Here is a 22,257-nt window from a genome sequence, read left to right as displayed (position 1 = left end):
AACCTGCCCTATTTGATTTCCTGGTTCTAAGGTGGAGTCCTATGATAATGGGCAGATGACGCGTCTCGGGCGGACGAGGTTGCTTCTTTGGTGTGGATCACAGTCAGATTGTCTTTCCTGAATAAAAGGGATATTCAGCGGGAGAGTTTCCAAAATTTTAAGACTCCCAAAGGGGGCACCTGCGTGGCTCAGTTGGTTAAACGTCCGACTTCGGCTCAGGTCATGATCTCGCAGTTCGTGGGTTCCAGCCCCACGTCGGGCTCTGTGCTGACGGCTCAGAGCCTGGAGCCTGCTTTGGATTTTGTGTCTCCCTCTCTCTCTGCCCTTCCTCCCGCTCACACTCTCTTTCTCTCAAAAATAAATAAACATAATTTTTTTTAATATTAAAAAATAAAAGACTGCCAAGGAAGGCAAGCTCCATGAGAGCTAAGCAAGCAGCTCAGAGCTTCTGCCAGTCCTGGGTTCCTCGATGCCCCTGGTAACCAGCGTCCTCCGCAGCCTTCCTTCCCAGTCTTCGTGCTGCCTTGATTGTGCTGCTCACTTTGCAGTGTATCTCAGCGAGGTGTAATCAGCAGGAGTAGTCATTTGAAATAAAGGCGTCTTTGACATTCATACATGTTTTGTGAGACAAAAGGGAAAAGGGAAGTAGTTCAGAAACCACTAGGTTAAAGCTTAAATGGTACTGTAATTGTTCCTGCAGTTTCTTTTTTTTTTAATATGAAATTTATTGTCAAATTGGTTTCCATACAACACCCAGTGCTCATCCCAAAAGGTGCCATCCTCAATGCCCATCACCCACCCTCCCCACCCTCCCACCCCCCATCAACCCTCAGTTTGTTCGCAGTTTTTAGGAGTCTCTTATGTTTTGGCTCCCTCCTCTCCCCCATGGTCTTCTGTTAAGTTTCTCAGCATCCACATAAGAGTGAAAACATATCATATCTTTCTCTGAATGACTTATTTCACTTAGCATAATACCCTCAAGTTCCATCCACGTTGCTACAAAAGGCCATATTTCATTCTTTCTCATTGCCACGTAGTATTCCATTGTGTATATAAACCACAACTTCTTTATCCATTCGTCAGTTGATGGACATTTAGGCTCTTTCCAAAATTTGGCTATTGTTGAAAGTGCTGCTGTAAACGTTGGGGTACACGTGCCCCTATGCATCAGCACTCCTGTGTCCCTTGGGTAAATTCTTGCACTGTTGGTGGGTGGGAATGCAAACTGGTGCAGCCGCTCTGGAAAACAGTGTGGAGGTTCCTCAAAAAAATTAAAAATAGATCTACCCTATGCTCCTGCAGTGTTTCTGAAGAAATCTCGTAGCAGGGAACGGGGTCGGGAAGGGATCTATTGTTATGATAGGAAAATTAACAATAAATGTACGTCACTAAATTTTTGAGTGATTACTTTGTGTCTTGCGCTGTACTGAGTGGATTTTTATTATCACGTGTCCAGTGGGATATCACGCACATGCAGTGAAGGACACAGATGCTAGGTGTGCGACATTTTTACACGTGTATCTGCTCCTATGACTACCACCGACACCAAGATAGAACATGTCCTGTAAATCAGAAGGCTCCTTCACGTCCCCTCTGCATCCATACCTACCCTCTCTGTGCCTGCCTCACCAAGGTAACCGCTATTCTGACTCCCGTTGCCCAATCAACTTGATGGAAATGGAGTCAGGCAACCTATACGTTGGTGTCTGTCTTCTTTTGCTTGACATCATGTTGGAGATGTAGCCATGTCCTGCCGTGTTTCAGTGTCTTAGTAGTGCTCTCTTTCATAGCCCCACAGTGTTCTGTTGTATGAATCTACCGCTCTTGACTATCTGTTCTGTTGTTGGTAGACATTTGGGTTGTTTCCAGTGTTTGCTACTATGAAGAAATCCGCCATAAATATTCTCGTTTGTGTCTTCAGTGGGCACGTTCATCCATTTCTTTTTTTTTTTTAATTTTTTGAAAAAGTTTATTCGTTATTGAGAGACAGAGGGAGACAGAGCATGAACAGGGGAGGGGCAGAAAGAGGGGGAGACACAGAATCCCAAGCAAGCTGCAGGCTCCGAGCTGTCAGCACAGAGCCCGACGCGGGGCTCGAACTCACCAACCGCGAGATCGTGACCTGAGCCGAAGTCGGACGCTTCGCCGACCGAGCCACCCAGGCGCCCCCATCCATTTCTTTTCTATGTATACCCTAGAAGTGGAATGACCACATCATAGGGTCAGCATAGGATTTTGTCTGTTTGTTTAGGTTTGTGGGTAATATCCACCGATTTTCCGAAGTGCTGGTATCAATTTACATACACACTAGTAATATATAGTTGTGGTCACTCTGCATGATCTTTAACCCCTGGTCCTGTCAAACATTGATTTATTTGTTTATTTTTAAATGTTTATCTATTTTTGAGAGAATGAGACAGAGTGAGCGAGTGAGGTGGGGGGGTGGGAGAGAATGAATCCCAAGCAGGCTCTGCTAATGGCTCGATCCCATGTGGGGCTCGATCCCATGAACCGTGGGATCATGACCTGAAGAAGAATTGAGTTGGACGCTTAACTCACTGAGTCACCCAGGTGTCCCGGTACCATCAAATATTTAAATTTTCAATTTTTCAAAAATATTTTCTTAGTTTAGTTATTTTGATGACTAACGGTGCTGAGTACCTATTAATATGCTTGCGAGACACTGGATATCCTACCTTTTCAAGTCCTTTGCCCAATTTTATTTATTTTCTTTTCATTTCTTTAAATTTGAATTGGAATAGTGTAGTATTGGCTTCATGGAGTAGAACCCAGTGATTCGTCACTTACATACGACACCCAGGGCTCATCCCAACAAGTGCCCTCCTCAATGCCCATCGCCTATTTAGCCTACCCCCTACCCACCTCTCCTCCAGCAACCCTCAGTTCTCTGTATTTAAGAGTCTGTTATGGTTTGCCTCCTTCTCTGTTTTTATCTTATTTTTCCTTCCCTTCCCCTATGTTCATCTGTTGTGCTTCTTAAATTCCACATAGGAGTGAAATCATATGAGATTTGTCTTTCTCTGACTGACCTATTTCACTTAGCATAATACATTCGAGTTCCATCCATGTTGTTGCTAATCCTTTGCCCAATTTTCAAAATAGTGTTTTCTATCTTTTTCTTATTGATTTGTAGGAGCTCTTTATATATCCAGGACACAGATATGTGTATTATAGATACCTTTTCTCCATATTTGGCTTGACTTTTTATTCCCTTAATGGTATCTTCTGGTGAATAAGTTCTTGATTTTTTTAAGTCCAGCGTGTCCATCTTTTCTTTTAAAATTAGAGCTTTTTGTACCCTTTGAAAGAAATTTTTGCCTGCCCCAAAGTCATGAAGGTATTATCCTATGCTTTCTTCTTGAAGCATTATAGTCTGACCTTTCTTTTTTAGACTTACAATTTATCTGGAATTGATTTGTATTTATGGTGTGAGGCAGGGATCAAGTTTTGCTTGTTCCCCTCCTCCCACCCCCAAACTGGTATCCATTTGACCAGAACCATTTATCGGAAATAGTTTCGTCCCACTACTACAGTTCAGTGGTATACTGTTTCACATGTTCTCTGTAACTTAATTCTTGTAATAACCCCCAAATAGGTCTCCTGGTTCTATCCCTACCACACCTATGAGAAACAGGAGACACAGAGAGATTAGATAACTTATCCCGATCATGCAGCAAGGGCTCAGGGTTTAGAACTTCCCTCTCTGCCTTTGCAAACACATGCTGGTCCTGCATTTCTTTCCATGCTGGGTAAACGGTATGACAAAATGAGCAGAGAACGCTACATAATCAGGGTGCAGGGTGAATGGATTGCATCAGCACGTCTCAGGTGAGTGTCCTTTACGGACAGTGTCTCTTGGCAGGGCTCAGCCCAGACTCAGGTCAAAGCCGACCTGGTGATTTCTCAACATTGGAGAAGTGAACGCTGGTAAATGTGCATCCCGAGGAAGCATCTTCTTCGGGCTCAGCAGCCTGAAGGTATAGCTGGGCTCCACCCTTGCAGAGAGACATCTGGATAAGGACCACTCGTCCAGTCTCCCCCTACACGCCGCAAAGACTTCCCTGACTGAGCATGGTCAGTTTCATTGCCATTGTGTTTCCTCCAGTTTTGTGGAAACAAAACCCATGTAGAGATGTCAGGATGGACGCTTCTGTCCTGGGACTGGATTTAGCAAAGACAAAGGCAGACTCTATTTAGTGCTATACCATCAGTACCCTGAGACACCTGGGGGGTAATAAAGGTGAACCCTTCATTCAACAATATTTATTGAGTGTATACTGTGTGGTCCCAGGCACTGGCAAAATGGCAGTGAGCAAAAGAGACGGGGACCCCTATTCCCAAGGAGGTTACATTCAGAGGAGAATATTGTCGTAAAGGTGCCTCTGGCCGATGAGCCAGAAGCTTTTTCTGTTTAAAGATCAGTTGAACTCCAGCACGTTCCTTCCCTCCTCTGCGAAGCGTCTGCACCCACACGGCCATTTTGAGAACCCAGTTCTTCCAGACTGTAACCACAGGCAGTCTTCCAATGTTTCCATTTTCTAGTAACTTCCACTTTATCCCCAAAGATTAAAAAGTGGAAGGAGCAGCTTGATGTGCCTTGGAAAGGCAGTGGGTCCTATCTTTTCTAGTGGATGAAGTCAATTTAGGCATTATTGTTTGTGCTTATACCACCAACAGACACACACGGCTGTCCTCATCAGCATTCGGCAGACCTTTTCAAAATTGCCTTCGGCAACGATCCAAGTCCCTTCTTATCAATAAGGAAATCAGTTTTGGACTTAATCCTGCAAAGCACTGGTTTCTCTTCTCCTGGGCCTTTTTCCTGTAGGCATTATATAAATGATTTCAAATGCAGCCTGTGGCCTGAGACATGAATTTGGAGAAATTGTGCCTGGTGTAGGAATCTTATGCCCCTGGGATCTGTTGAGATACAGCAGGTTGTATTGAACAAGGTTGTTTCCATTCTCTTATTGATATTTGGTTTTTCTGTCCCTCCCCCCCTTTTTTTTTGCCCAGGTCTCCCCTCTAATACTTTATTCCATGATTTCAATTCAGCATGCATTTATGAGGTATTTACCACATGACAGACTATGATATGTACTGGGGGAAAATGAATGACTACCACTCAGTACTTTGTGCAGAGTTTCCAACCTACTCTTGGAGGAACCCATATACCATCAACTATCACACTAAGCAAAATGGAATCAATCCACATAGAGGTGGTGGCTGCTGTAGAAGCAGTGACTAGTTAGTAAGCATTTATTATGCACTAGGCACCCCATTTGCATGTTGCAAATGTTCCCTTTAACTTCAGGGCAGCCCTTCAAAGTAGATTTAATTATCCCTCTTTCACAGAATTGAGGCTTGGAGGGCTGGCATGTGAAGGTCAAAGACTTAAATCCAGGACCACCTGGCTGCAAGGCTGGCTCTGTCTTCCCCTCCCCGCCCCTTAACCCAAGAGGGAGAAAACAGAGGGGGCCCAGATGAATTCTAATTTAGAGAAAGGCGGTGACATGGGAGGTGTTTTTAATTAAACTTCTTTACTCTGAAATAAGTGGAGGTTCACGTGTAGTTTTTTTTTTTTAATATTTCATTTCATTTTATTTTTTTTAAGTTTATTTTGAGAGACACAGAGAGAGCATGAGCAGGAGGGGCAGAGAGAGAGGGAGAGAAAGAGAATCCTAAGTAGGCTTGGCCCCATCAGTGTGGAGCCCGACGCGGGATTTGAACTCATGAACTGGGAGATCACGACCTGAGCCGAAATCAAGAGTCGGACGCTTTGCCGACAGAGCCACCCGGGTGCCCTGGTTCACATATAGTTTTAAGAAATAATACAGACATACCATGGACCTTTTACCCCAACGGTAACATCTTACAAAACAGACAATGCAGCATCACAACTAGCATGCAGGCTTTGGTACAAGTCAAAACACAGAATTTCCATCCCATAAAGGGTCCCTGCCGTTGGCCTTTTATAGCATCACCCACGTCCCTCCTGCTCCCACCCCTCCTTCATTTCTGACAACCATGTATCTGTTCTTCGTTTCTCTCCTCTTGTCTGCCAAGAATGTTACATAAATGAAATCGAACAGCGTGGGGTGGGCTTTTGCACCCAGAATTCTTTGGAGATTCATTCAGGTTGTTTCACGTGTAAACGGTTCATTCCTTTTTCATGCTGAGTAGTATCCCATGATATGGATGTACCACAGTTTTTGGCTCTAATGACTAAAGCTGCTGGAACCGCTCGTGCACAGCTCGTGTGCGCGTCTGAACACAAGTCTTCATTTTTCTGGGATAAGTGCCCGGGAGTGCAATGGCGTGTTGTATGGTAGCTGCATGTTTAATTCAAAACACTCTGCCAAACGATTCTCCAGAGTGGCCGCACCATTTCACGTTCTCCCCAGCATCGTATGAGTGATGGAGTTTTCTGCTTCCTGGCCAGCATTTGGTGTTGTCACTGTTTTTTATCTTAGCCACTCCGATAGCAACATAGCGGTATCTCATCGTGGTTTCAACTGGCATGTCCCCGATGGCTAATGCTGTGAAGCACCTTTTTACACACTCATTTGCCATCTGTATGTGCTCATTGGTGAAATGTAGCTCCACGCCTTTTGACGAATTTCTAATCGGATTGTTTGTTTTTCTTACTACTGAGTTTGGACAGTTCTTTCTGTGTTCTAGATACTGGCCCTCTGCTGGCTACGTGGGTTGCAAATATTTTCTCTCATTCTGTAACTTGCCTTTTCGTCTTCTGGACAAGGTCTTCACAGAGCAAAATACTTAAGTTGTGATGGAGTCCAGTTTATCGAGGTATCTTTACTGGGTCATTATTTTAGTATCAAGTCTGAGAACTCTTTTCTCTAGCCCTAGATCCCACAGATATCCTCCTACTTTGTTTTTGCTAAAGCATTTATAGGTTTGCATTTTACATTTAGTGACATCCCATTTTGCATTACTTTTTATATAAGCTGTGAGACTGAGTTCAAGGGTAATTTTTCGACCTGTAAGTATTCAATCGCTTCAGCACCATTTGTTTAAACGATATCTTTCCTCCACTGAATTGCTTTTGCACTTTTATTGAAGATCAGTTGGACATATTTGTGTGTATCTATTTCTGAGATCTTCATTCTGTTGCACTCATAAGGTGTCCAACGATCTGCCAGTGCCTCATGGTCTTGATTACTGAAGGTGTATAATTATTCTTGAAATCCGGTAGATTGGTTTCTCCCAGTTGGTTCTTTTAAAAAATTGTTTTGGCTACTCTAGATTCTCTCTATTTCTATATAACTTTAGGATAATTTTGTCTGTATAAAAATCTTGCTGGGATTTTGATAGAAATTGTGTTCAACCCATATATCCACTTAGAACTGACATCTTTTACTATGTTGACTCTTTTAATCCATGAACAGAGAACGTCTCCCCATTTATTTATGTCTTCTTTGACTCCTTTCGTTAATGTTGTGCCATTTTCAGCACCCAAGTCCCGTGCGTGTTTTGTTAGAGCCACACCTAGTATTTGATTTTTTTGAGCAATTATAACAGGGGATTGCAACTGAGCTTGTGGTATCCATGTGTTCATTGTTATATAGAAACAAACCATAAGAGACTCTTAAAACCTGAGAATAAACTGAGGGTTGATGGGGGATGGGAGGGGAAAGTGGGTGATGGGCATGGAGGACGGCACCTGTTGGGATGGGCCCTGGGTGTTGTGTGGAAACCACTTTGACAATAAACTTCATATTAAAAAATAATAAAATAAAATAATAAAAAAATAAAGAAACACAATTGATTTTTGTATGTTTATGTTGTCTCCTGCAGCCTTGTTGAACTTACTAGTTCTAGGAGCTTTTTTTTAGATATTTTGGGGGATATTCCAGGTAGACAAGCATGTCACATATAAATAAGGACAATTTTATTTCTTTCTTTCCAGTCTGTTTTTTGTAGTAGGGAAATACTAGCTTTATAAAATCAACTGGGAGGTATTGTTTTTCTCTGGAAGGAATTTCTGTAGAATTGATGTTTAATTCTCCAGTAAATGTTTGGTAGCATTCTCAAGTGAAACCAGCTGGGCCTGGAAATTTGGGGGGGGGGGCAGAGGATTTAATTATAAATTCAGTTTTCTTGATCGTTACAGAGCTAGTCAAATTGTGTGGTTGATATTGGGTGAGTTGCTGTAGTTTGCGTTTTCAGGGGATTGGTTCATTTCATCTCAGTTGTCAGATTTACACGTATAGACTTGTTCATAGTATTTACTTATCATCCTTTTAATGTCTGTAAGGTCTGTAGTGATATCTTTGTATTTCATTCCTGATATTGGTAATCTGTTTCTTCTCTTTCTTTCTCTTATTCGAAGTTTGTCAACTTTATTTACACCAGCTCTGTTCTATTGATTTTCTCTATTGTTTCTCTGGTTTTGACTTCACTGATTTCTGTTTTACCTTTATAATTCCCTCCTGCTGCCTCCTTTGGGATTAGTTTGCCCTTATGTTCCTAGCTGCTGGAGGTGGGAGCTTAGAGTGTTGATTTGAAACTTTTCCTCTTTTCTGTTGTTGGCGTCTAGTGCTATAAATGCACTGCCACAGCTGTGTCACAAACGTTGATATGTTGTAGTTTTCTTTTCATTCCCTTCCCTTCCCTTTTTCTTTTCTTTGAGGTGTCCTCTTTGACTCATTGATTATTTAGAAGTACGTTGCTTAGTTTCTAAGTGTTTGGGGATTTTCCTGTTACTGGTTTCTAGTTTGATCCCGCTCCAGTCAGAAAACGCACTAGGTATGACTATGACTTTTTAAAATGTGTTGCTGTTTGTTTTATGGCTCAGGACGTGGTGTATTTTGGTGCATGTTCTGTGGCCACTTGGAAGTGATGTGCGTTCTGCTGTCGGTGGACCCAGTGGTGTATAAATGTCGATGGCGCTCCTCGTGGTTGTTGGGTATTGTTCAGCTCTTCTGTGTCCTTGCTGGTTTTGTGCCTGTCCCTTCTGTCCACAGTTGGGAGAGGGGTGTGAAGATCTCCTAGGATAGTTTCGGGTTTGTCTTTCAGTTCTATCCACTTTTGGTGCACGTGTTTCGCAGCTCTGTTGTGTGAGACATACGCAGTTATGATTCTCCTGTCTCCTGGGTAGATTGGCTCTTTTATCATCATACATTGTCCTTCCCCTACTCTGGTGATTTTCTTTGCTCTGAAGTCTATTTGTCTGATATTCCCATAGCTGCTCTTCCTTTCCTTTGATGAATGTTTCCATTCTTTTACTTTCAGCCTGCCTCTATTGCTTTATTTATTTATTTATTGAACTTTTTATTTATTTTGAGAGAGAGAGAGAAGGAGTGTATGAGCGAGGATGAGCAGGGGAGGGCCAGAGAAAGAGGGAGAGAAAGAATCCCACAGAGCCCGACACGGGGCTTGATCCCTTGAAATGTGAGATCATGACCTGAGCCGAAATCAAGAGTCAGATGCTCAACTGGCTGAGCCACCCAGGCACCCCTACTTGCTATCTTTAAAGTGAGTTTTTTGTGGATAGCAAATGGTCGGGTCATATTTTATAAACCACTCCACAAACTTCTGTCTTTTACTTTGTGTATTTGGACCACTTGCATTTAATATAATCATAGAGAAGTTAAGGCTTGAGTCAACCATTTTATTTGTTGTGTTTCCGCTTTTTCTTACGTTTTTCATTTCTCTGTTTTCTTTTCCTGCCTTCCTGTGGGTTACTTGAACATTTCTTATAATTTCATTGTGATTTCACTGTAATTTTTTTCAGAATGTCTTTGTATAGCTTTTTTGATGGTTACTCTAGGGATGAGGTATTAGATGTAATATTCCTTACATCACATATATACATACATGATATATATACACACATAATATGAATTTATATCACGCATGTACTATACGTATATGAACTATATCATGTATACATACTATTTACATAAAATTACCTGAGATATATATTTATATATACATGATATACACGTGATCTATAACATATATTTACATGTATATTTATGTATTTATATGTCTCATGTATGTATGTAATGCAAATGCATAAATTCAAAGGCAAAATTTATGAACTAGACTATGAAACAAGACCCAAACACTTGCTATCTACATGAAACTCACTTTAAATATAGCAATCTAGGCAGGCTGAATGTAAAAGGATGGAAACAGATAGATCATGCAAACATTAATTGAAGGAGAGCAGCTAGCCATATTAAGTAGCTACATGTATAAAATCATAGTCTCTTGTCATCATTTTGCCAGTTCAAGTGACGTACAGAAACTTCACCTCCCTGTACAACCCTTTGCCCTCCCCCATTTATAATGCAAGGATTTAAAATACTTCCTTTATGTACATTTAGAACCGCGTTAGATAGTGTTGTGATTTTTGCTGCAACCATTAAACATAACCCATGAAACTCAAGAGGGGAAGAAGACCTATTGTATTTATTCATACTTTTGCTCACTGTGTTCTTCCTTCCTTCCTGATGTTCCAAGTTTCGTTCATCTTTTCCTTTCTGTTTAGCATTCTCTTAGGGTAAGTCTGCTGGCCACAGATTTTCTTAGTTTTTTTCTTTTTTCTATCTGAGAATGTCTTGATATTCCCCTTCGTTTCTGAATGATATTTTCCCGAGGTATATAGGATTCTGGGTTGAAAGTTCTTTTTTTTTGGCACGTGAAAAATAGCGTGTCACTTCCTCTCCGTGGTTTTAGGGATTCCAGTAAATGTATTTACCAAAGGGAGAAAAAGAGAGAGTGCTATGTAAATATTGTGAGAAATTTCTGCCTCCACGTTTCTCAACCATCTTGAGATCATAGGCAATGGGTAGAATTCAGCAGGAAGAAGTCATAGCATATTGATGAGAGTAATTTTAAAGGTTGCTTTATCAGTGACCAAAAAAGAGTGAGGCCTTGGTGTCATTCACTTGGTCAGGTATACAGGTCATGATACCTTCCTTGACATAATAAAAGGGAAGGGACAAGGAATTAATTAAGGCCGCAGAGACCCCCCTCTCCCCCTTAACTAAGAGTTGGGATATTGGAAAACCAACCATAGCTTGTACACTTTGTACTCAAATGGTAATTTATGGGAGATTTTTACTACGCTCAGTGTCATGTCAGTTACCGTGGGTCCCTGGGGGGCTGGGACCTGGCTCTGGGTGAGAGAGATCAGAGGAGGGCCAGGAGTGACTGGGTGGATGAAGGAGGGTGTTAGGAGTGTAGTCACACCCTCCATGACGTGGGAGGAAGGTGGAGGTGAAGGTGCGTTGTGCGTGACCTCAGCGAGGCTCTGAGTCACTTTCAGACACAGGATGGCAGGCGCCACGTGTTTTACGTAGTGGGTCAGCATTTATCTCTTCTAAAGATGAGTGTGTTCTTTAGAAGTCATTTTGCCCACGCCGGATACGAGAAATCAAGCCCAGAAATTGTCTTTAGGCACGCCTGGGTGGCTCAGTCGGTGAAGCGTCCGACTTCGGCTCAGGTCATGATCTCACCGTTCGTGAGTTCGAGCCCCGCATCGGGCTCTGTGCTGACGGCTCGGAATCCAGAGCCCGCTTCGGACTCTGTGTTTCCCTCTCTCTCTGCCCCTCCCTCCTCATGCTCTGTCTCTCCCTCTCTCCCGAAATAAATAAACATTAAAAATTTTAAAAAATAAAGAAATTGTCTTCAGAACCCATCACCCTGCTGATCAGGAAGGAGGGAAAGATACTAAAATCACCAGATAATCAGAGGTCTTCCTGTCTTCTGGCCGTGCATGCGGTGAGATCAATAGCGCAAGGCGGGGGCGTCCCACCATCTGGGAAAGAGCGGGTTTCCGAGTAACTCTGCCAGGCCATGCTTTGCGCTCACTCCCCTCACTTAGGGAAAATCGATTCTGCTCTGGCATTGCCTGGTGGCTCTGTACCTTCCCTTCCCCGATTCCATCCTTCTCTTTACCTTCATTTAAGATAATCTTTCTAAAAGCTCCACTGACAAAGGGGAGGTGCTGAACGGCACAAATCCTGTTGACTCTTTAAGTGGAAACGAAGAATCAAACTCGGTGTGCTTGCTTTCTTGGCAGAGAATGTGTCTTGTGATTTACTTTTGTTAAGTGAGGTGTATCTGAAGCACTGCACAGAGTGACAGGTATTATTTCAAAGGATGACCCCCTGCAGGGGGACGAGGTGTGGAGGGGAGAATGGGGCCAAATCCTGGAGGCAGCTGATTGACAGGCTGGGGGTGGGAAATTGACTCCCATCCAACGATGGGCTTGGCCGGATCCAAAGAACACGGCCGATCATCTTCCTATGACATCATAGCCATGGTCTCGTGAGCTCCTTTGGATGCACAGTTTCAACCCTGTAAGGCCAAATGTGTGTCACAGAAGCCACCAGTTAGGGCCGTTGGGCCAGATTCATCACACAGAAGTATTTGGTTGGGCCCAAAAGTGTCTTTGCATACTTTGAATATTAAAAAAATTGGGAGATTTTAACTAAAAATTCAGGCATCGAGTTTCTCTTAAAAAACTGGGTTGGGCAACACTACTCCTGTTCCCATGAGCTGAAGTAAGGGGCCCGAGGGGAGGCTCTTGGTGCACCCCAGCCCCGCCCAGCCCACTCTCTGCTTCCACGGCACCTGCTGTGGCTTCTGTGGACAGGTCATCCGGGATGCTGACCTAGGGCCGAGGGGAGAAGACAGCCCCGAGGCCGGAGTCGGCAGCTCACTCAGTCCTGTAGAGAATGTCAAGGTGACACCAGCTTTCGGAGTGTCCTCCACCACTTTTATTTGAGAAAGGACTTTCTCGAAAGGAATAGCACTGCTAATGAAAATTGATTTTCCTTTCTAACAGTTTATTTTCCCGAGAACAAACACAGGGAATTCTTAAACACAGGTGCTAATGGCCGATAGCACGGGCATGCAGAAGTACCATCTGTGATCGCCAGGGAAGAAGAGCATGGTGGTGTTGGTCTTAGGCGCCATTGGTTCCAGTCTCGGAAAATGGGTTCATACCCAACTTCCAAATGGACCGAGAGGTGGTGGGTAAGGCCCCTCTGTGTGGGCAGCCTGCCCCAAGTGCCCCTGCTCTGTGCCCGCAGCTGTCCGAACCCTCTTCACCTTGTAGCCTATAAAATTATCTGTGACTCACCTACCTCCCTTCTAGAAAGTCAACCCCTTGACTGCCTAATAACATCCCGCATTTACCGCAGGCTGAAGGTGCACCGCATACGGTGGCGGGCACTTGATCTGAATTAACTCCGCGTGTCCTCCCAGCGGCCCTTTGAGGTAGGCGTGTGTCATCCCTACTTTGCAGATGAGAAGACCAAAATGCAGGGACACTTCATTATGCACCAGCAGACGGAGCCGGCAAGTTTGAAGACTTACAGATTTGTTGAAGTGTGTCTAAGCAGTGTAGCACTTGAACGACTTAATTTTTATTACGACCACTTTATGGAACTAGAGATTATACATTACAGTATAAACTGTATATTTGTACATTTTTATTGCCGTACAGAGTTGTTTACACGAATCACATATATGTAATTTATGGGTGATTTAAGGGATGTTTAAGGGCAATTTGAGATGAAACGGTCCTTCAGTTTCTTCTTTGAGGCTCTCAACAAAACCAACGACACCCATTTGCCAGATTTTTAATTTTGTTTTATTTTTTAAACAACTAAGCACCAGCGAACATATACATCTATCTTGGGGCATGTGTGGAATTGAATTTTAGAAGTGAAATTGATGGGTCACAAGGTATATACTTTGGGTTTTTTGGTTATTTTATTTATTTTTTGAGAGAGAGAGTGAGACCGTGCACAAGTGGGGGAGGGGCAGAGAGAGAGGGAGAGAAATCTCAAGCAGATTCTGCAACAGCACAGAGCCTGACTCGGGGTTCGAACTCAGGAACCGTGAGATCTTGACCTGAGCTGAAACCAAGAGTCAGATGCTTAACCGACTGAGCCACCCAGGCGTCCCAGGTATATACATTTGAAATTTGATACATATCACCAAATTTCCCTCCCAAAAGTGCTCTACTGGTTTATATTTGAGCCAAGTGTGGAGAGAACCCATTTTCCCACACCCTAAGACTGGATTTTTTGAAAAAATACATTTATTTTGAGAGAGAGAGAGAGGAGGGGCAGAGAGAGAGGGAGAGAGAGAATCCCAAGCAGGCCCTGTGCTGTCAGCACAGAGCCCAACATGGGGCTCAATCTCACGAACTGGGAGATCATGACCTAAGCCAAAATCAAGAGTCGGACACTTAACCAACTGAGCCACCCAGGCGCCCCCTAATACTGGATTTTTATAGTTGTGTGTGTGTGTGTGTGTGTGTGTGTGTGTGTGTGTTTTCCAAACTAAGAAAAAGGTAAGGTATCTCTCTGTTGTTTTCATTGGGGTGAAATTCTCATAACAAAAAAATGTATCCATTTTAAAGCGTGCACTGCATGAACATTCACGATGTTATACAACCACCACCTCTCTCCAGTTCCAAAACATTTCGCCACTCCCAATGAAAGCCCTTCCTACTCATACCTCCCCCCAGTTCTTAGCAACTACTGATCTACTTTTCATCATCGTGGCCTGACCTATCTGGACATTTCATGTAAAGGGAATCATATACTATGTGATCCTCTGTGTCTGGCTCCTTTTACTCAGCACGATGTTTTCGAGGGTCATCCATGTTGTAGCATGTGTCAGCACCTCATTTCTTCTCACAGCTGAATATTTCCGTTGTATCTAGGTACATATATATATATATATATATATATATATATATAATCCCTCGTGTAATGTACAAATTTGTTTATCCATTCGTCGGTGGATATTTGGGTAGTTTCCACCTGTCGGCTATTGTGAATAGTACTGATACAAAGGTTTGCATACAAGTGTTTATCTGAGTACCTGTTTTCAGTTCTTTTGTGTGTGTGTGTGTATCTGTATATGCATACATAAATGCATGCATGTGTATACATATATATGATAACATGGTCATATGGTAATTATGTTTAACTCTTTGAAGAACTTCTAAACAGTTTTCCATAGCAGCCATACTATTTATAGTCCCACCAGCAATGTATGGGAAGTTTCATTCCTTCCCATCCTTACTACCACCAATTTTTTTCGGTTTTTTTTTTTTTTTGTATGTTTGTTTTGTTTTAGATTTAATTATAGCCACAGTAGTGGATATAAAGTAGTGTCTTACGGTGGTTTTGATTTGCATTTCCCCCATGACTGAGGATGTTGAGATTCTTTTCATGTGCTCATTGGCCATTGGATAGTTTCTTTGAAGAAATGTCTGTTCAAGTTCTTGGGCCGTGGGGTTGTTTGCCTTTTTGCTGTTGAGTTGTAGAGTTCTTTATATATGCAGGCCTCTGGATCCTTATCAGGTATATGATCTGCAAACATTTTGTTCCATTCTGTAGATTGTCTTTTCACTTTCTTGATGATATCCTTTACTGCAGAAGGTATTATTTTATTTTCTTTAAACATTGTTTTAATTTATTTTTTCTCAATTGCTAAAAACCTCCGGCACCTTTTAATTGAATATTGCCCCATTGTATTTGTTTTTCTGTGAAATCCGTGTTCAAATCACTAACTCACTTTTATAAAGTATGTTCTTCTAATATAATCATAGAAGTTAATATTATGTCCTGTGTATGTATCCTTTTAATGTTTTCTTCCAGTCTGTTGCTTGTTATTTAATTTTTTTTTTTGCTTGTCATTTAATTCTGTATATAATAATATTCGTCGTATACAAGTTACTCATCATTTTACACTTTGACTATCTATCTTTTATGGGCTCTGGATATTTTGTCTTCTTTAAGAGGACTTCCAATATTATAAAAAATATTCTTTTATTTTTTTTAAATCCCACTTTTTGTGTTTACACTTTTGATCTATTTTAAATTTAGTTTTGTGAATGGCTTTATTTTTTTAAAGGATTTTTAAGTAATCTCTACCCCCAACGTGGGGCTCGAACTCATAACCCTGAGATCAAGAGTCACACGCTCCACCAACTGAGCCAGCCAGGCGCCCCATGAATGGGTTTAAATACGGACCATAGCATTATTTTATCCCTAAATGGATTATCAATACCAATCCTAGTCCCTTTGATTTGTAACATCTTGTTGATAGTACAAGGGTGTCTGACTTTCTGTTTTATTTCACTGATCTGTCCATCTTTTCCTTTGCTGAGACCACACTGTTTGAATTATTAATACAGCATTTGAATAAGTTTTGATACGTATTATGGTAATATCGCACTTTTACTATGTATTATCAAAATTGACTTGGGTATTCTTATGTATTCTCTTTTCCACATACATTTATGAATCATACTTTGAAGTTTTATCTAATATTTATTTATTGTCCATTTTTAATTAAGTTTAGAATATATAAATTAACTTGGACGGTGTTGACTTTACAATTTTGACCTCTTCATCCGGAAACGTGTGCTTCCTCACGCACCTAGCCTTTCCTTTGTCTCCTCGAGTATAATTTTAGGATTTTCTCGACCTAGGTGTAGCAGATTTCATGTTAGATGCATTCCTTTTCTTGCCAGTGTTAATTTTTTTCTCCTGATGATTTGTAATTGATTATTGCTGTTCTTTGTGATGCTTAGAAGTAGTTTTTTTTTTTTAATTTTTTTTTTAATGTTTATTTATTTTTGAGACAGAGACAGAGCATGAACGGGGGAGGGTCAGAGAGAGAGGGAGACACAGAATCTGAAACAGGCTCCAGGCTCTGAGCTGTCAGTACAGAGCCCGACGCGGGGCTCGAACTCACGGACCGCGAGATCGTGACCTGAGCCGAAGTCGGACGCTCAACCGACTGAGCCACCCAGGCGCCCCTGGAAGTAGTTTTTGATTGTGCTTTAACCACTCAGCTCTGCCATTGGTTCTAATGGTTTTCAGCTTAGACCCTTGGGTTCCCAGGTGGACAGTCACATCGTCTGAAGTTGTGAGAGTTTTGTCTCTTGCCTCCTTATCTTACTGTGTCGGCAGCACCCCCGCGATCTTGGGAATGCTTGCCTTGTTCCCAGCTCCTAAGGTTTCCTTGTCTGGAACTTCATATTTTATCATAAGAAATCTCTTTTTTTTTTTTTTAAATTATGTACTTATTTAATAAGTACATGCTGGAGAAATTTAATTTGTAAGCTTTTCCAAATATAGTGGTCTTAGAGATTTTGCCCATTTTATAAAAATCACAAAGTAAGCATTATATTTCTTCTGCTTCATTAAAACATTTTAATCAAATTTTAATATTTGATCATTTCCTGGGTGCTATATTTACTCAACAAATTTATTTCTGTAGCAGTTTGGCTGAAGGTCTGTGTGACTGGAAGAATCACTAAAATGTGTTTATTCAGGGGCGCCTGGGTGGTTCAGCCGGTGAAGCGTCCGACTTCGGCTCAGGTCACGATCTCGCGGTTCGTGAGTTCGAGCCCCGTGTCGGGCTCTGTGCTGACAGCTCGGAGCCTGGATCTCGCTTTGGATTCTGTGTCTCCTTCTCTCTCTGTTCCTCCTCACTCACACTCTGTCTCTGTCTTTGTTGTCTGTCTCTCTCTCTCAAAAATAAATAAAGATTAAAAAAAATTTTAAATGCATTTATTTATATGATTTGACCCTTTACATAATGTTGTAGACGGAGGCGACTTCTTTGATGGGAAACCTTCACCAGGTCATGAAATGCTACTGCAGAGACTCCACAAACAACAAAGAATCCTTCTACGCGGACACACACACACACACACACACACACCCGCCCACGCGGTTAGCTTTCTGAACGTGGTGACCTTGTTGGGGATACCAATTCGCCATCACTTGCCTGTGGTAATTTTAGCCCCTCTCTGTCGTGGAACAGAGCCCTACTGTGGGGTTTTCCTCTATTCACCAAAGTTTGCTTTCCCTGGTAGATGTTTTGCTGTCCGTGGCAAATGCACGAACCCAAGCTACAGTAGAATTGCTGAGTGTTGCAAATGTGAGAAAATACTTCCGGAAGTGCCCTACTCTGCCACCGCGGTGGGAAGGTCCCTCTGGACCACCTTGCTCAGTGCTGGGACTGCAGGGCCCGCTCCGGGCTCTTTCTCCCCGTGGCCCTAGAGACACAGAGGTTTAATGAAGTTCAAGGCTAACTTTGCTCCCGGCTCATCTTGCTACAGCAGAAATCTCTTGCCCGTCAGCCAAGGACCATTCTTGGCTGGAGCTCAGCTGGCAATGTGCCTCCCATCGACATGTTAAATATTTCACAGCCACCTTGGTCTTCTCGGGTTTCCCTGTCCTGGTTCGCAGTTAGCCTCGCTGTTAGTTACTTCTGGGGGAAGCCCCGGTCTGCGGGGTGAAGGAAGCTACGTCTAGAAGGAGCAGAGGGAGAACAGCAAGGAGGTTCAGAGCGTGGTCTCCCGGGGCATCTGACTTGAGCGGGAATTCCAGTTCCTGCACTTGGGAGCTGTGGGGTGTTGGGCAAGTTCGCACCATTTCACCAAGCCCCGGCTTGCTTGCGTGCTAACTGTGGTGAATCAGACGTGGGGAGCCGTGGGGGCTCGATGAGAAAGGGAGTGACACCCGTAGCAGCATATGACATGTGGGGAATCGTAGGAAGGGTCTCCTGGGACACTCAAACAAAGGACTACACACAGAGTGGCTTAGACAGCAGGAACGTATTACTTTCCAGCTCCGGAGGCCTGACATCCAAAATCAACGTGTCACTGGCAGAGTTGGGTCCTTCTGAGACTGTGACGCATGGACGATCCGTTCCGTCCTTCTCGTTCCCCACTTCTGGTGGGTTGCTGGCCGTCTCTCATTTTTTGGCTCATTCATGCATCACCCTGCTCTCTGCCTTTATCTTCACATGGTCTCTGTGTGTGTGTGTGTGTGTGTGTGTGTGTGTGTGTGTGTGTGTGTCTGTGTGTGTGTGTGTGTGTCTGTGTCCAAACTTCCCCTTTTTATAAGGATACCAGTCATATTGGATCAGAGCCACCCTACTGATCTCATTTCAACCCAATCACCTTAAGACTTCAACATAGGTATTGGGTGGGGGGGAGGCACCATTTAACCCATGACAATATTCAATAAATCTTTTCGATTTCAAAAAAAAAATGTTCAATAAAGAATAACCAGTTGAAACCTGGAGAATTACCTCCAGATGAAAGAGACCACGATTCTCTGCTGAGCCATGCAATTTCTTGAGCATCCAGAGAATTCTTCAGACAGAAAAAAAGTACGTTTCTGTTGCGTTGAGTTGCAGGAGATTTAGGCAGGGAGGAATCGGGGGATTTTCATCTCAGAGGGAGACAACCCGGGAAGCCTGGACACGAGGTTTGTTGGCTCACTCTGTGGCACTACCTGGGAAAGCCCCGGGGGCGGAAAGAGAGGAGAGAGGGGTGCTCCCTGCAAAGCGCTTTGCTGTGGCAACTGAGGCAGTGGCTGTGTCTGTTAAAGATGCTCAGTTTTCACAAGAGCCAGGTAACTGGAGGGCATTTTGGGGGGCCGGGTTGCTAGGCGACAGCTTTCTCCTTTCCTGGGGAAGGTATGAAGCATCCTGTTCCCCTTGTTCAGATGTCTCTTCTTTGGGAAAGGCTGGATTTAGAGAATCGGTGACATTTTAGAACTTTCGGTGGGAGGGGTGGCGGTGAAGGGCGGGGGGGGGGGGCATGCATATATGTAATCAGTTAACAAAATCTAAACAGAAAGCCCTCCTGTTGGAAACGACGCGGCTGACATTGCCTCTGCTGCTTCTTGGCTATTTTTCTTATTGAATCGTCTACGAGCATCTGGGTTGTCTGACTATTTGGTCCTCAGCAGAAGTGGAAGTTAAGGATCAATGGACTGCCAAGTTTAGGTGCGATATCAAGCCTGGCTCCTTCTTTACTTTCAAATTTCAAGTGCTGGTGATAAAAAAGCAATTACCTGTTATCTTTTGTTGGAAAGACAGATAAGCACCAAACCCACTTACATTTCTCTTTATTTTTACGTCCCTCTGTTTGTTGAATGTCAGGTGTTTTTATTCTGAGGACTTGGCAGGAGAATGGGTGACTTGCCAGATCCAGCCCTTGGAAGCTTTGTTTCAGGGGAAACGCGAGGCTGGTGATCCAGGACCCCAAGTTTCCTCACCTGGCCAGACTTCTTGCTGCAGGATTTTCGGGGCTACCTTTGAGCAGCAGACATTTTTATCAGACTCGGGCAGGGCGCTGAAAGAAGTCAAGGGCATTTTTGTCTGTAAGAACACAACTCTGGCTTCATGCGTCGTTTTGCGGTGGGCGGGCTGAGTGTGGAGGGCACAGGTGGAAGCCGGTGCAGCCTGGTGGGGGAGCTTTGGGGTGACGTCGGGCAGGACGGGCTTCGCATCCCTGCCGCGCTCAGGAAGCAGGAGCAATCTTCACTCTTTCCTGAGGTCTCGGGCGGAATCAAGGCTGGCGCAACGAGATGGGCTTCGGTGTCTTTGCCCAAGAGCGTTTAGTGAACGCTGCCTCAAACCACCACCGCCCCAGCCGCCCCTTTCCCAGGTTCAAGGTTGCATCACCGCCCCCGCCCCCCCCGCCCGCATCCATCGATGGAGGATGTTCTGTGTCCCACAGTGGGACCGCTTGTTCCAGACCAAAGACCGGGTTCCTAGGTCAGTGCCCACCGACTCCCAGGGCCGCACCCCTGAAGGGGCCCCTTGGGGAGCCCTTGACATGCAAAGGGTGAGCTTCTCTCGTAACCGTGTGCCTCCGGTAGCCCAGATGGCTCTTTAGGGCTTGCAGCTTCGTTCCACACCAATGGGAGCACGAGTGGGAGTCAAGATCCTGTTCCACCTGTCACTTACTCGTGGTCCCTGCAGTGACAGCTCAGATTGTTCTTGGAGAAGAGGAACCCCTAGCAGGGATTACAGCGTTCGTACCTCATGTGGGCTTGAGTCAGTGCACACTGGAGGTTTGAGGGCAGGTATGCCGCCCACGGGGGTTTGTATGGCTCATGGTGGTCCAGGCCCTGCCCCCCTAACACGGAGGTTCTGAGGAAAATGGAAAAAAAAAAAAAAAAAAAAATATATATATATATATATATATATATATATATATATGGAGAGAGAGAGAGAATCTGAATCCCTGCTGCTGTGGGTTTCAATTGTAAATATTTTCTCACCGTTTCCTTTACATCCATGGATTTTGAACAATACGACTGGATGTGTAAAGGTCTGAGCACAGCTTCACGTTCCGCAGTCTGGCCGCAGGAACCTATGAGGAACGTCTGAGAGGTTTGGAGATCTGTTTGAAAGCTTCCTGGGTCCGACGTGAAAATACGCAGCTCTTCGTGGGAGCGTGACCTCAGGTGCTGCGAGCAAGCCACCTGGGCACCCGTTCCTGGGCGAGGTGGGGGTGGCCGGTTTCTGCTCCCAGGGAGCCGATGCAAGGCGGGGGGGGGGCGGCGGTGGTGAGTCCACAGAGACTCCCCACGGCCAACAGCCCCGTGCAGACCCTGCCAGGTGCCGAGAGGCAGCACCGTGTTCCCACCGTGTGTGTGTGGCAGGTGGACGGGAGCTCGCTGAGAGTCTCCAGCTTCTCCAGGAATGTCTCCGATTCTGTCAGTTTGCTGGGGGAGGAGGGAAGCCGAGTGAGAACATGACGGGAACAAACAGACCTGGAATTCATTCTAGCGGTTTCGATCTTTCTCAGTAGGAAAATGAAGGTTGTAGGGATCCTGGGGCATCATCATGTTTTCTTCCCTTGGGGGCGAATGAGGGGCCCGGGAAAGCCATCTCTGGAGACATCACAAAAGGGCTGCCTATGTCTCCTGGGTCCTGGTTTATGACACCGGTGACTGACACACCCGTGAAAGGAGGGACCGCGTATCCCAACCACGGCAGCGGCCTCTGTTGGGGAGGACGCCTTCCGGCCAGACCCAGAGGACTGGGAGAATCGGAGAGGAACATGCCTCGTGACAACTGTAAGGGCAGGTGCCGTGGAGAATGGCAAATGTGACACCAAAGGAAAGGAAATGACAGGGAAACTCTCCAGCGACAAGACCAGAGAAGCGCTGAAGGGAGGCCTGCGCTGGAAACACGGGTGATCAGGTACCACACAGAAGTGGATTTTGCCCAAGCAGGTGGACCTGGGAGTCCCATGGGGGCAGGAGGGCCGGTGGGACAGGACTTGCACCCTGGAGGTACAGTGCGCAGGTCTTCCCCAGGGAAGGGGATCTCGTGGGGGCAAGAAGGAAACCCCTCGGCAGGAGGGGGGCACCGTGGCTCGTAGCTCTAAGCGAGGGCGTGAGGAGGGAGAAA

The 22,257-nt window shown here is 44.3% G+C and overlaps 1 protein-coding gene across 8 annotated transcripts in view; it reads left to right on the top strand.

Annotated features, from left to right (window-relative positions):
- The window catches only part of CUNH10orf90 (chromosome unknown C10orf90 homolog), a 217,122-nt gene that overhangs the window by 100,807 nt on the left and 94,058 nt on the right, over nt 1-22,257 (top strand). Inside the window, exon 1 of one of the 8 annotated variants that reach the window (XM_053910040.1) lies at nt 21,185-21,305. The exons of 3 other annotated variants lie outside the window; for them this stretch is intronic. The gene's annotated coding sequence lies outside the window, so the exon portion shown is untranslated. Of the gene's footprint in view, nt 1-21,184; nt 21,306-21,782; nt 22,080-22,257 lie in introns of those variants that run through there. 4 more of the 8 variants (XM_053910039.1, XM_053910036.1, XM_053910038.1 and 1 more) reach the window with 4 other exon arrangements.

Source organism: Panthera pardus, unplaced genomic scaffold, assembly GCF_024362965.1.
Source record: "Panthera pardus isolate Hobbes unplaced genomic scaffold, ASM2436296v1 HiC_scaffold_22, whole genome shotgun sequence".
Lineage (NCBI taxonomy): Eukaryota > Metazoa > Chordata > Mammalia > Carnivora > Felidae > Panthera > Panthera pardus.
This window is presented reverse-complemented; position numbering and strand designations above follow the sequence as displayed.